Below are 12,811 nucleotides of genomic sequence, written 5' to 3' on the forward strand. Positions count from 1 at the left end.
ACATGAAAGCAGCCAGAGATATAAACAAACTGGCATGGCCACATGCCAAGCCGTATTCCAATAAAGCTTTATTTATGGACACAGAAATTTGAATTTCATAAAATTTTTATATACTGTGAAATATAACTCTTCTTTTGATATTTTTGCCAATGATTTAAAAACATAAAAGTCATTCTCAGCTCATGGGTTGTAGAAAAACAGGCAACAGGACAGATTTGGCCCATGGGCCTGAGTGCGCAGACCCCTGTTTAAGAGGGTCCTATTTGAAGAAGAAAGAATACAGGGGAGATTATCTGATTTGGCGCTATGATGAGTCATAATAGTTTGTATATACACAGCACTTTAATGTTAACAAAATATGTGCTCTTATTCAATGCCCACTATAACCCTGTGTGTTAGGTATTATTATGTCAACATGCAGAAGGGGAAATTGAGGGTCAGACCTGATGCAGCCAAGATTGCAGAGTAAGTGAGAGGACCCCAGTTCAAACACAGTGTTCTACCTTCAAAGGCAGAGATTTTACCACCACATCTTGGGGGAGCTGGCATTGTCCAATGCATTGTCCAATGTCACAGAGTATTAGGACTTTAGAGGCAGCTAGTGGGGAATAAGCATCTGCCTGAGCAAAAGTACAGAGGCAGGAGAGCCAGGGCCTCCTGGTTGCTCCCTGTTTTCCTTAAGCCCTTGAACACACGGGGAATGGGTCGTTAGTTTTCTCCTCAGGAACAGGGCTTGTCCTACTCAAGCCCAGTTCGGCAATGGGATATTTCACTCAGCCCTATCACGATGGTTGTTGCTTGGATCCATAATCCTCTAGGAGGTAGATCGGTGGGTTGATTTCCCTAGATATTTAGAGGTCAGCCCAAGGCCTTCGTGTGAGGTCAGTGTGGAGTAGGCTCCCATCCACGTGCAATTGTATCGGGCACTCCTGAGACAATGTCTTACCTCCAAACATTCTTGCACCTTTCAGTCACAGCCTCGCAGCTCCCTTCGTCTTCAGGCCATTCTTTAGTTAAGTCACAGGACATAGGGGGCAGGGTGTGGGTTCTTGTCTCCACTATGGTGTCATACTGTGTTCTGACCCTCGGCCAGTTACTTCCTGTCCCCACACATCAGTTTCCACCTGTCTGTTGGTGTAGTAATGGCAATATGGTGAAGGTTCAATGGAATGATGGCATCTACGTGGCATCTGATATGATACTGAAACCCAGGAGGATCCCAAGAGGTGTCAGGTCCTTCTTCCCCTGATCCTGAGTCTTTATCGTTGTGTCTGCTTGTCTGTGCTCTTCTGCCCACCTTGGATGCCTTTCTTTCCACCTTCCTGCCCCTGAGAAAACTTCCCTAACCCTCCACGCACATAAACACACCTGGAGGTCATCACTCCCTCACTGCACAATGTTATGGGTTGAATTGTGTCCCCCCCACAAAAAATATGTTGAAGCTCTAACCCCCAGGACTCAGACCATGTTTGAAAATAAGGTGTTTGCTGAAATAATCAAGTCCAAATGAAGTCATTAGAGTGGACCTTAATTTAGTATGACTGGCGTCCTTTATAAAAAGGAGAAATTTGGACACAGGAACAGACACGTACAGAGGGAAAATGATAAGAAGACATAGGGATAAGATGGCCACGTGCCTGGAGTGATGCATCCACAAGCCAAGGGACACCAAAGATGGCTGACAAACACTAAGAGCTGGACAAGGCAAAGAAACATTCTCCTTTAGAGTCATCAGAGAGAGCATTGTCCTTGATTTTGGACTTCTGGCCTCCAGAGCAGTGAGACAATCAATTTCAATTGTTTAGGACACCCCGTTTGGGGGTTCTTAGTTAACAGCAGCCCTAGGGAACTAATACAGGCAACTTGTGTATCTCATTAGACACTTTCCTTATTGCACTGAACTTTTATTTACTTGCCTGTCTCCTCAACCTGACTGCTAATTTATCTCTGCATCCCCAGTGTCTGGTCTCTGCTGGTTGGTGATCGATAGTTGCTCCTCAAACTGAATTAAGGTTCCTTTGCCCTACACGCTGAGTCAGTGCTTGTGTGATTGCATGTGTGTAGCTGCTTTGTTGGTCCAGTGACATTACATCAGCAGGAGATCAAGGATGAGCTATTTTTTTCAGCTCCCGTATCCTGTGAATTAGAGCCTGAAATAAGAAAGACGTGGTGGTCAGCCCACCAGGCCTGCTCTCTCCTGAGTTTTTGACCCAGGAATCTTCTCCTCTCAAGCTCAACTGGCTGCTGCCTTAGCCACGTGGAGCCTTCTAACCATTCCACCCCAACTGGCCTCACCATCCGCAATTCTTTTTCCCCTTAAGTCAGCCAAGAAAAACTGAAATGTGCAAAAGTAACTTTTGTCAAAAGAAAAAAGAAGCCAAGGGGGTAAAAATAGTGTATCAAAGCATAGATGCAGGCAGGTCACATGGCCCAGAATTCTATCATCACATCATGCCAGACCACACACAGGACACTCAGCTCCCACTGCCCAGGCTCACCTGGGACCCAGGTAGAATATTTGGCCAAGCTGCTCATCTTTCTGGCTCAAGAAAAAGTTATGTCCTTTCGGCTGCCAAGTCTCATGGGATTCTCAGACCATTCCAAAACCTGCCTTCTTGTTCTCTATCTGGTTGCCTCTCCCTAGCCATCCCCTCTGGCTTCAGACCTCCTTGTAGAGCACTCTGCCACTGTCCTGTACCCTCCGGGTCGCTCTGAACTCTGCCTTGCTCTCTGCTTTGCTGAGTGTGGAAGGTACCCCACCCCAATCTAACTTTAGACAGTCCCTGCCTTTTACCACTCAACAGTCTCAGCCACATCAGCTCCAGAGGGTCTTCCTCTCTATTGCCTTCTCCACCCAACTCCCACCCCATCTTCAGTAGGTGCCTGTCACATGCCCACCAAGGTATATCAAGATGGTTTTACCCTCAAATTGTCTATTTGCTTTCTAAGTAAAGAAAGTGACCTTATTTATTTATTCAACAAATATTTGCTGACTACTATTATAAGTTGACTTATGTCCACCCAAGCAATGTTGAAGTTCCAACCCCAGGTACTTGAGAATATGTCCTTATTTGCAGATGATCAAGTTAAAATGAGGTTACTGTGGTGGGCCTTAATCCAATATGACTGATATCCTTATAAAAAGGGGAAATTTGGGCACAGATAGAGAAGAAAGGCAATGTGAAGACATAGGGAGAATGCCACTTACAAGTCATGAACCACCTGAGGCTACCAGAAGCCAGGAGAGAGGCCTGGAATAGATTCTTCTTCATTGCCCTAAGAAAGAATTAACCCTGTCAACACCTTGATTTCAGACTTGTAGTCTCCAGTACTGTGAGACAATAAACTTTTGTTGTGTAAACCATCCATTTTGTTATGGTCTTTTGTTATGGAAGCTCTGGCACACTAATACAAAAATCAGAGTAGGCATCAAGTACCTTCATTCTAGGATCAAAACTTCATGATTTCATAGAGCTCACACTCTAGAAGTAGACAACAAACAAAATGAGCAAAGTATGTAAAGTAGTATGTGACCATAAGGGCATGGAGAAAACTAAAGCTGAGACAGGGGTTAGGGAGTGTAGGGGTATGAAGGAGGCTGCAATTTAAAATCGAATGGTCAGGGGAAACCATTCAAAAGAGGTTACATTTGAGCAAAGACCTGAAAGAGGTGAAGGAAGGAGCCAAAGAGATATCCATGGACCGTGTGGTTTTAATGGAGGAAACAGCACGTGTATCGAGTGCCTTTTGTATGCCACATGTCCAGCTGGGGACCAGGCAGGGTTGGTGGGAGATTATAGGAAAGTTGTCATGACAGAACAGTCCCTTGGCCTTTACCTCATAGCTCTAAGAGCCTCAAATGCAAATGCTGACATCATCTCCCATGAGATTATGCACAGAGATTGGCAGGCTTGAAAAAAGCATCTTCACTAAGAGTAATTTTTTAATAGATCTGTAACTGTCTTGTGAATAGCATACGTTTCATTTTTGTGCAAGAGTTGGGAAAGTGTTAACTCATTCTATTCATCCTTTGAAGTATGCTGTGATTTTTATAACTGTGTTCTGTCATTCCTTCCATTTTTAATCAATAACAGAGTGTTTGGAAATGGAAGAGGCCTCTGAAACTCTAAGAGACCCTGACACACCAGGTCCAGGTCCAGGTTCTGACCACTCAAGAAAAATAAGACACAACCTCCCCCTGGAAAGCATGGGACCTAGGCAGGAAAGAGAAGTATATAAACAAACCATTTCAAAATACTGTGAATGCTCTCATGGAATATATATAAGAGGCCTATGGAGGACTTTTCAACATTCCAAATTGTTTTCTTCATTACTAGGGAATCCTGAAGCAAAATTTCATAACACACTAGGTAAAATCTTACATTAGTTGCTTGGCCAGACATGGATTTAAAGCACGCCTCAATCTCTGCTGGGTTCACTCCTCTTTAGTTGACAGGGTCTTCTCTGACCATGGCCCTTTGGAGTCGCCATCCAAAAAATACGTAAGGAATCTTTAGACAAAGGGAGATCCAAAGTCATACAGACACGCCATCTAACATGTCCTAACTTCTCCAGTATTTTCCAGTTTCTTTCTCATGTTGTCTCCAAAGAGTAGGTCTCCCCAGTCTTGTCCAGCTTCCCCCTTTGACCTTACTCTCTCTGCTTTTTGCCTATAACTTGGCTCCTGATTTTACTGACAAGGTTATCAAGCCATACCCATCATCTGCCTGCACTTCTTTACCATCCTCTTCTCCCTGACTTACCCTTCTTGTTTCTTTCCATCTCCAGCCCTCTGGGAAAACTCTATACCAAGCTCAGTATTAATGAGTTTTTGTTCATTGCCAGCTTTTTTTTTCTCCTAGTTGCTGTATGTGGCATCAAGGACCACCTTCTCCTGAGATGTTTTCCTCCTTTGACTTTCCATATTGCTCCCAATCCCAGTTCCTCTGTCTCAGACCATTCTTCCTCTCCTTCATTGCCTTTCTGCTTCATTTTTCCCCTTAAACATGGGTATTCCCCCAAACTCAGGCCCTTCTTAATCTACAACTCCTCTTCATTGAAAATTTAACTCATTCCCATGGCTTCCACCCTTTGTTTTTTATCACTTGCTCCAAAGTCAGAAGGGGAAAGCTCCTAGCGTGTTCAGACAAACCAAGTATCCACCCATATTCTTTTTATTTTATATCTCTATTGCCTCAGATTCAATATCTCTCTATCTGAACCCAATTCCTTATACTTCAAACTGCCCCCATTCCTGACTTCTTGACTCCTAGTCATGGTGGCATCATCCTCCTCTTCATCCTGACCTGAAATTTCATAGAAACATTTGATCTTTCACCTCTCCTAACTTCCTCATGTTCAGTCAGGTAATTCTTTCCTCAAAATTTCTCTCTTAATAGAATAAATGGGTATGCATTCTCACTGCCACTGTCCTCCCTCACTGGGACTAGGCAAATAGCCACCACACACACCTTGTCCCTCCTGCCATGGGACCCTTCACACAAAGACTCTTCTTCCTTCCCACTCTGCTCTATCGCCCTTCTGTTCACAGCCCTAACATCGCTTCCTCTGGGGAGCATTGCTCGCCTTCTGTGACCCTGTGAAATCCACATCTGTTATTTGAGTTCATAGTCCCACATTCCCCTCCAAGACTTACCATACTTGAACTTATACATTTTTTGTATGATGATTTGATTAACGTTTGCCTCTTGTACCAGCCGTCAACTCCAGGAGGTTGGAATCAGGTCTGTCTTTCCTCGTCATTCTATTTTCCAGCCTCTGGCATGGCACTTAAGACATAACAGATTCTCAATAAATATTTGTTTTGAATGAATGGCTCTTCCTATGTCATTCTCTACAAGAGATTGCCCTTTGCAAAATGGCCCTAAGATTTCTGGTCCCATATGCTGCTCCTCCATCAAAAGATAAACTCTGTTTCCCCTCCCCTTGCACTTGGATGACACTTTGCAACTACCTTGAAGAACAGAATCTGCTGAGAAATGCTGCATAACTTTTAAAGCTAAGCTAGAAAAGGCTCCCTGGCTATCTTGGGACACTAATCCTTGGAACCCAGCCCCCATGTTACGAGGAAGCCCAGCCTACATGGAGAGGCCATGAGTACGTGTGTTCTGGCAGACAGAGACAGCTAAGATCTTAGCTGACAGCCAGTATCCACTGCAGACATCTGAGTAAACAAGCCTTCCGATGATTCCAGCCCCAGCCATCAAGTCACCACCACTTTTCAGCTTCCAGCTGAGGCCCCAGACATTAGGAAGCAGAGAGCCCATTCCTGCTATACCCGGAACAAATCCCTGACACATTGACTCTGTGAGCATAACTGGTTGCTTTATCCAGTATGTTTGGGGATGATCTGTTACACTACAAGAGATGACCAACCTGACCACTGCCTTATTCACACCTCCGACACCTCCTGCTGCCTCTGAGACACAGTGTGAGATCCTTGGTTTGGCCTTCAAAGACCTCAAACATCTGGTTTCGAGCTGTTTGTCTCCATTTCTTACGCTCTGGAGGAGACGTCTCCTCCTGCCAAACTGGCTTACTCACGGCATCACCAAGATTCTCTGTTCTTTCTTGGGGCCCTTTGACCTCACTGTTATCTGTAACTGGAATGGCCTCACCATGCAGGTAAGCAATGCTGTCATGTTCCTTAGAATTTAAAGTTACCATAAGCTATTGACATCATTTTCTAAATGAAAAATCAAGGTCATGATCAACTTTTTTATGATTTGTGCATTTACTCACTTGAAAAATTATAAAAGAAATTGAAACTTAAATCCATTTAGTTACATATTTAATCAAAAGCCTTCCCTGCAAAGTATAAGATATAAAACCTTAAAGTAGGTGCCATTACAACACCCATTTTATAGATGAGGGAATTGGTATTTACAAAGAGTAAGTAAATTGCCTGCAGTCATATACTTGATATTTGGTAGAACTGGGATTTAAACCTGGATCCTCTAAACCGTGACTCAATTACTGTTCACCTGGCAATTAAGCATGTATTCTCTTGTATTTTGTTTTCATATTTCATGTCTTCCTTTTACAGATCATTTATTGAAAAAATACATGCACATGATAATGAAAATATAAAATAGCATAAAAGGCATGCAATATAAGAGTAGATCTCTGTCCAAATTCAGGCTCCATTTTCCTTCTCCAGAAGCAACCATTGTTCTTTCGTATATTTCCAGAAATATTATGTGCACCTACATGCATCCTTCTGTTCTACAAAAGGAGCATAATATTTACAATGCTTTTTTCTTTACACTGTCTCCTGACAGCCACTCCACATATAGAGCTCCTTATACTCTTCTTCCTGACTTTATAACATTCCATGGCAAGACCGTGTCATGGCTTTTTCAACAAGTCCCTTGTTAACGATCTTATAGCTGCCAGAAGCTATTGAGAGAGAGAGAGATTGGGTGGAAAACTACAGTAAAATGAGAAGGGACAGGGGAGACAAGTAGTCCTGAGGGAGGAAGTGCCTGATTCCCAGGTAAATCGCAAAGAGAAAGAAAGCCTGGTCAAAGAATAGCAGTGAAAACAGAGGAGGCTCTGAATACATTGTGTAAAAGTGGGTCCAAGAAGACGTGGGGGTGCGATTCACCACGACAGGCTCCGTGGGGTGAGAATTCGCCTTCTCACATCCTCTTTCCTGATGATTTCATCATCATCGGTGCTCATGCTCTGCCTTCTTTTGCCAACCCTATCATTATAAAAAAGAATACCCCACCCAAAAGAAAACAAACATGTTACTATTTATTCATGCAGGAAGGCCCACTGGACACAATAGACAGCAGCACCAGCCCTAATTAAGTGAAATGGGGCAGGTGTAATTCAAACTGCCCCAGGAAAATATAATCTCCCACCAAAAAAAAAAAAAAATTCCCACCGTTGAGACCACGGGGAAATCAGACCAGCCTCCCTCCCAGGTTCCCAAGCAGAAAGGCTGGACTCGGGGCAGCAAGACAAGAGAAGGTCGAATTCTCGCCAGCAGCCTCCTCCCTCCCCTCCTAACTTGGGGCACCCTCCTCATGCCCCCACCCCTCTGAGCTTGTTAACTGACATATCAGAGCTGCTCCTTTTGTGGGCTGGATTGTTTAGCTAATTCGCCCATGGAAAATGGTTCGGTTCAGATTCCAGGCTGAGGCAACCAGACACCCACTGTAAATCCAAGCTTCGGGATTGTATCTCTTTCACCACCTCCAGACACATAAACCACGTCCCTCCTCTGCCCCACGCAGCTTTCTTCCCACCCCAGGAAGGACCTCAGGGTGTTCCAAGGTAGACCCTCCACTTACAGCAGATCCAAAACGAAGAGATAGGGAGCGGGTAATGGAGAACCTTTCAGCTGGCCTCCTCTAAATTTAGACCTAGGTCCAAAGTCAGAAGCGCGCTTGCCCTGAGGATGCTCCCCTGAGTACCAGTGAAGAGCACAGGAGCCAAATGAACACCTGGCTGCATTCTCCAGACCGCCCTCACCAACTGTAGATGGGCTCTAGAGTCAGACCTTCCCTGGCTCACACCCCAATTGCATGGGTTTGGGTAAATTGCTTAACTTCTGCCTTCATTTCCCAATCTGTAAAATGGGAGATAATTCCTCTCCTCCCTCCCCCATAACATTATTGAAACTCATGTAAAGCTCTTGGCACATAGTAGGGGCTCCATAAATGTGAATTTGTTCCCTTCTGCCAGAGAAAAGAGTCTTTACCCACCCACTTGGGCCTCACTCCGGTCCTGCCTTCCACAGTCCAGTGTAAAAGTGGATTTTTACCGACGGTGATTGATGGGTTCCCCACCTGCTCAAAACTGTCCCCACCACCCTCATGGCAGCTGTCTGAAACACCCCATTCACAAGTCATTTTACTAGGTGGGAGGGCTTTGGGAATCTATTAGCTGCAATGGCTGTAAGTCTTAGTCACTCTCATTTACAGAAGGAGACCTTACTGTGGGATTTCAAATGCTCTGAAAACCCCAGTCTACCCCAAGAGCAAAGCCACACGGTGACTGACACCATCCTTGCCCTGCCCCAGCGGAGCCACTGCCTGACCCCGGGGAGGCTGAGAACGGCTCTTCCCTCCGCCCTCACTCCCATTCCTCTCCTGTCCAGGTGGAGCCTGTCCCATTCCCTTGACCTTGCCGCCGAGCTCTAGTCTCAGACCAGCCGTTTCATCACCTCTGGGTCTCTCCTCTGAACCCTCTCCAGGTTCCCCATGTCCCTCTCAAGCTGCCTGTCAATCAACACTGTTACTAAGTTCCAGCTCTGTTCAAATGACTGTACTTAGAGCTGAACAAAAAAAAAACTGGAGCCAGAGTCAAGCCAGGGTGGATGGAGTACCCTGGGGAGATGATCTCATGGGCTCTTCCTCCATGGAGTATTTTTAGGCACCCCATCCTTCCCCCCGCCCCACTCAGTTTCCATAGACTTCCAGTACAATCCAGAACTCCCTGAAATCTCTAAAGCTGCTGCAACTCTTCTCATTTGCAAAAGTTGATGGGGTGGGAATTTCAACTACCCTTCCAAACATCCAACTCCCGGGTTGATTTTTTAAAAATTTCTACCCTGCTTCTTTTCAGAAAATAAGAACTGACTCTTGTTCTCAAATATCAAGGAACTCCAACCATCTCCCCCAAGGCAGGCAGTCCCATCTTTGTGGTTGGGGCCCCTGTTTATGAGGCTGTGATGTGGTTTTCTTTTTTGCTAGCCCAGTTACAAGTCACACAGCCTAACAACCTGTGAGCAGGCCTCCTGCAGGTGTGTGGAGAGCCCCAGGTCCCCTTGAAGAATTCTGAGTGGGCAGCATCAAGAAACCTCAGGCTCTAAGAAGCAGCAGTGTGTAGTGATGAGATCCTGAGTCTGTGTCCCAGGGTATCAGGGTCTCTGTCATGTAAATGTTGGACTTCCCTCTGGGAGTATAGGCTGCTTCCAAATTCCAGTTTTATCATTCCCAAGTCCTGATTAAATGCTAGGGGTGGATGGCAGAGCCCAGCTCAAAAGAGCGAGCCTCCATCTGAAGATGCAGGAAATACTGAAATCAATAAAGCCAGCAAAGCCAAATACGTATGACTGAAGCAGGTATTTAGACTTTTTTATTTAGAGTAGACAGGTAGATGGATGGGTGGGGGTACTAATGGATGAAGGGTGAATGAGGAACAATCTAAAGCAGTTGCTTAAATCCACCATTGTAACTGGCTTTGGTGTGCCCACCACACCAAAGTTGACTCAATCTTGCTTTCAATACCAGGAATGAACAGATACCTCTTTTCTCTTAATAAAGAATAAGATCCATCAACAGTTCTCATTGGGATCTGTTAGAAATTATTTAGTGTATCTGGCCAACTCTCTCCTCGCCCTCACATGTCAGATCAATTAGAGAGAGAGAAAAGGCAGATCAGGGTCATATGGTCACCTTTACTCTGCCTGCCTTTTTGGAAAAGCTGTTTAACTGCTCTGTCTTCTCTGCAGTACAATGTGAGAGCATTCTCCCTTCTTTTCTTTCTTTTCCCTTCTGTTTACTCCCAAAGAATTTGACCAGGGATTCACAAATGCATCCACAAGAATCCAAACACCTCTCAGGACCTTGACGTGGAAGAGATTCTGATGCTGCCAGACCAATGATCTGTCTCATCACCTCCAAGCTTTGGGCCATGTGTTGGATGGACAAGACCGCCTACCACTCAATGGATGTTAAGAAATGAAAAAAACCTTTACAACCTGGGATGAGAAGAGAGGGGGAGGAGACTGAGGAGGTGAGAAGGGTTCTGTGTCATTCCCACTTCACCCAACTCCAGTGAAGCAAGGGACCAGGAAGAGAGCTTCTCGATATGCACCAAATCGAAACCAGTGCTAGGCAAACAGCCTACACTCAATTAATACTTGTTGCTTTTTCCTGAATGATAAATTTCACTGAAGTCCAAGACAGGCTAGAGGGAGAGGAGGCCGAGCTTCACCCCAGGGCCCTGCATAGTCAGGTAGGATTTGAATTGGAGGCAAACCAGGGTCTCCTCCAGCTGCATGCAGGGCTCTGCACAGAGCACAGCTCAATAGTTGCAAATGACAGATTTATGGATCTCATCCATGTTGTTCTTCTTACACAGAGAAGCATCTGCCCGCATCCACAGACACCGTCTCCAGATCAAAGGTACCCCTGTGAGCAGTCCCCAACCCCCAGCTCCAAAAGGCTCTCTCCCACCTCGAAGTGCCCTCTCCAAGCACTTTGCTCAGAGCTCTTGGAAGACACTTATCTCCTCCAGTGCAGAGCAGGCAGGCACCAGTGGTGGCAGCCTTTTTGGTAGCCATCCAAAATGTAACTGCCTCCTGTGGCATTTGCAAAGTCAGAGGCACCCTGGCAGGGAGCCGGGACAGGCAGCTGAAAGTCGGTAGCTTCCAGGGGAAATGGTCAAGAAAACTGATTTGTGTAGCACACATGGAACAAGGGTTGCAAAACCTCTCTGGGACAAATTAGAGGGAGGACAGGCTACAGGTCCCAAAGACACATCATCCAGAGCAGAGAAACAATGTTTGGGGACTTGGCATGACCCATATTTTCCCAAATCAGGTACAACCCTGGAAGGCGGGATTACATGTAAATGTTGGAGTTCCCTCTGGGAGTATAGGCTGCTTCCAAATTCCAGTTTTATCATTCCCAAGTCCTGATTAAATGTTAGGGGTGGATGGCAGAGCCCAGCTCAAAAGAAAGAGCCTCTATCTGAAGATGCAGGAAATACTGAAATCAATAAAGCCAGCAAAGCCGAATACGTATGACTGAGGCAGGTAAACTGCAGAGGTCGGGCTCGCAGACTCCAGAGCCAGCCTGCCTTTTCCAAATCCCAGCTGCACTTCCCCTCCTCCACTGTGGCCTCGCTGTGCCTCAGGTTGCTCATCCGTAAAGTGGGGATAATTTTGTCGTATAGATGAAATAAGTTCAAATATGGGGTGGGCAAGCCTGAGTTAAATTACCAGGCATGATTACCTAAAAGATAAATCATAAGTAGCTATCCAAAATAACATTAAGGAAAACAAGTACAAATAAATAGTACAATAATTAATAAATAATTAAAAATACAAGAATAAACTGTTCCACCTATTCACAACTGTAAACCTACTTTTGCCCACCCCTGTAGGTAAACTGTTATGTAACACTGCTGTGTTGTTGTTGTTGTTGTCCAGACATATTGCCAAAACTGAAGAGGCCACAAGTAGAACTTGAACTTCAGTGTGGAGAGCTAAAAACGAAGTGCCAGGGAGGAGTGAGAAAGAAGAGTAGCTTAAGAGAGATGAGAATATTTCCAAGATTTGTTGATAAGTGAAAAAGAGCAAGGTGGAAAAGTATATATTTTATGATACTATCAGAGAAAATAAAATACAAGATTTAAACATAATACTTTTTTTTTTTGCAAGGAATGTCTGAAAGTATACACTAAAACTGGGGAGAAAAACTGGGGGAACAAAGCTGAGCAAGGAAAAGAGGAAGTTTGTCACTGTAAGTCATTTTATATTTTGTATATAACACTTTGCCATGGGTATACGACTTTTTTATTTAGAATAGACAGGTAGATGGATGGGTGGGGGGACTAATGGATGGAGGGTGAATGAGGAACAATCTAAAGCAATTGCTTAAATCCACCATTGTAGTTGGCTTTGGGGTGCCCACCACACCAAAGCTGACTCAATCTTGCTTTCAATACCAGGAATGAACAGATACCTCTTTTCTCTTAATAAAGAATAAGATCCATCAACAGTTCTCATTGGGATCTGTTAGAAATTATTTAGTGTATCTGGCCAACTCTC

General features: G+C 44.8%; 1 long non-coding RNA gene across 1 annotated transcript; it reads left to right on the forward strand.

The window, feature by feature from the left end:
* The first annotated feature begins 6,600 nt into the window (after positions 1–6,600).
* On the forward strand, positions 6,601–12,483 carry LOC129080650 (uncharacterized). The gene is made up of 3 exons (XR_008530192.1): positions 6,601–6,645; positions 10,546–10,770; positions 12,422–12,483. It is a non-coding gene; the product is annotated as an uncharacterized LOC129080650 (long non-coding RNA).
* Positions 12,484–12,811: the final 328 nt, after the last annotated feature.

The sequence above is a fragment of the Pteronotus mesoamericanus genome, unplaced genomic scaffold, assembly GCF_021234165.1.
Source record: "Pteronotus mesoamericanus isolate MK-2021 breed Mesoamerican mustached bat unplaced genomic scaffold, CSHL_Meso_final contig_90, whole genome shotgun sequence".
Classification (NCBI taxonomy): Eukaryota; Metazoa; Chordata; class Mammalia; order Chiroptera; family Mormoopidae; genus Pteronotus; species Pteronotus mesoamericanus.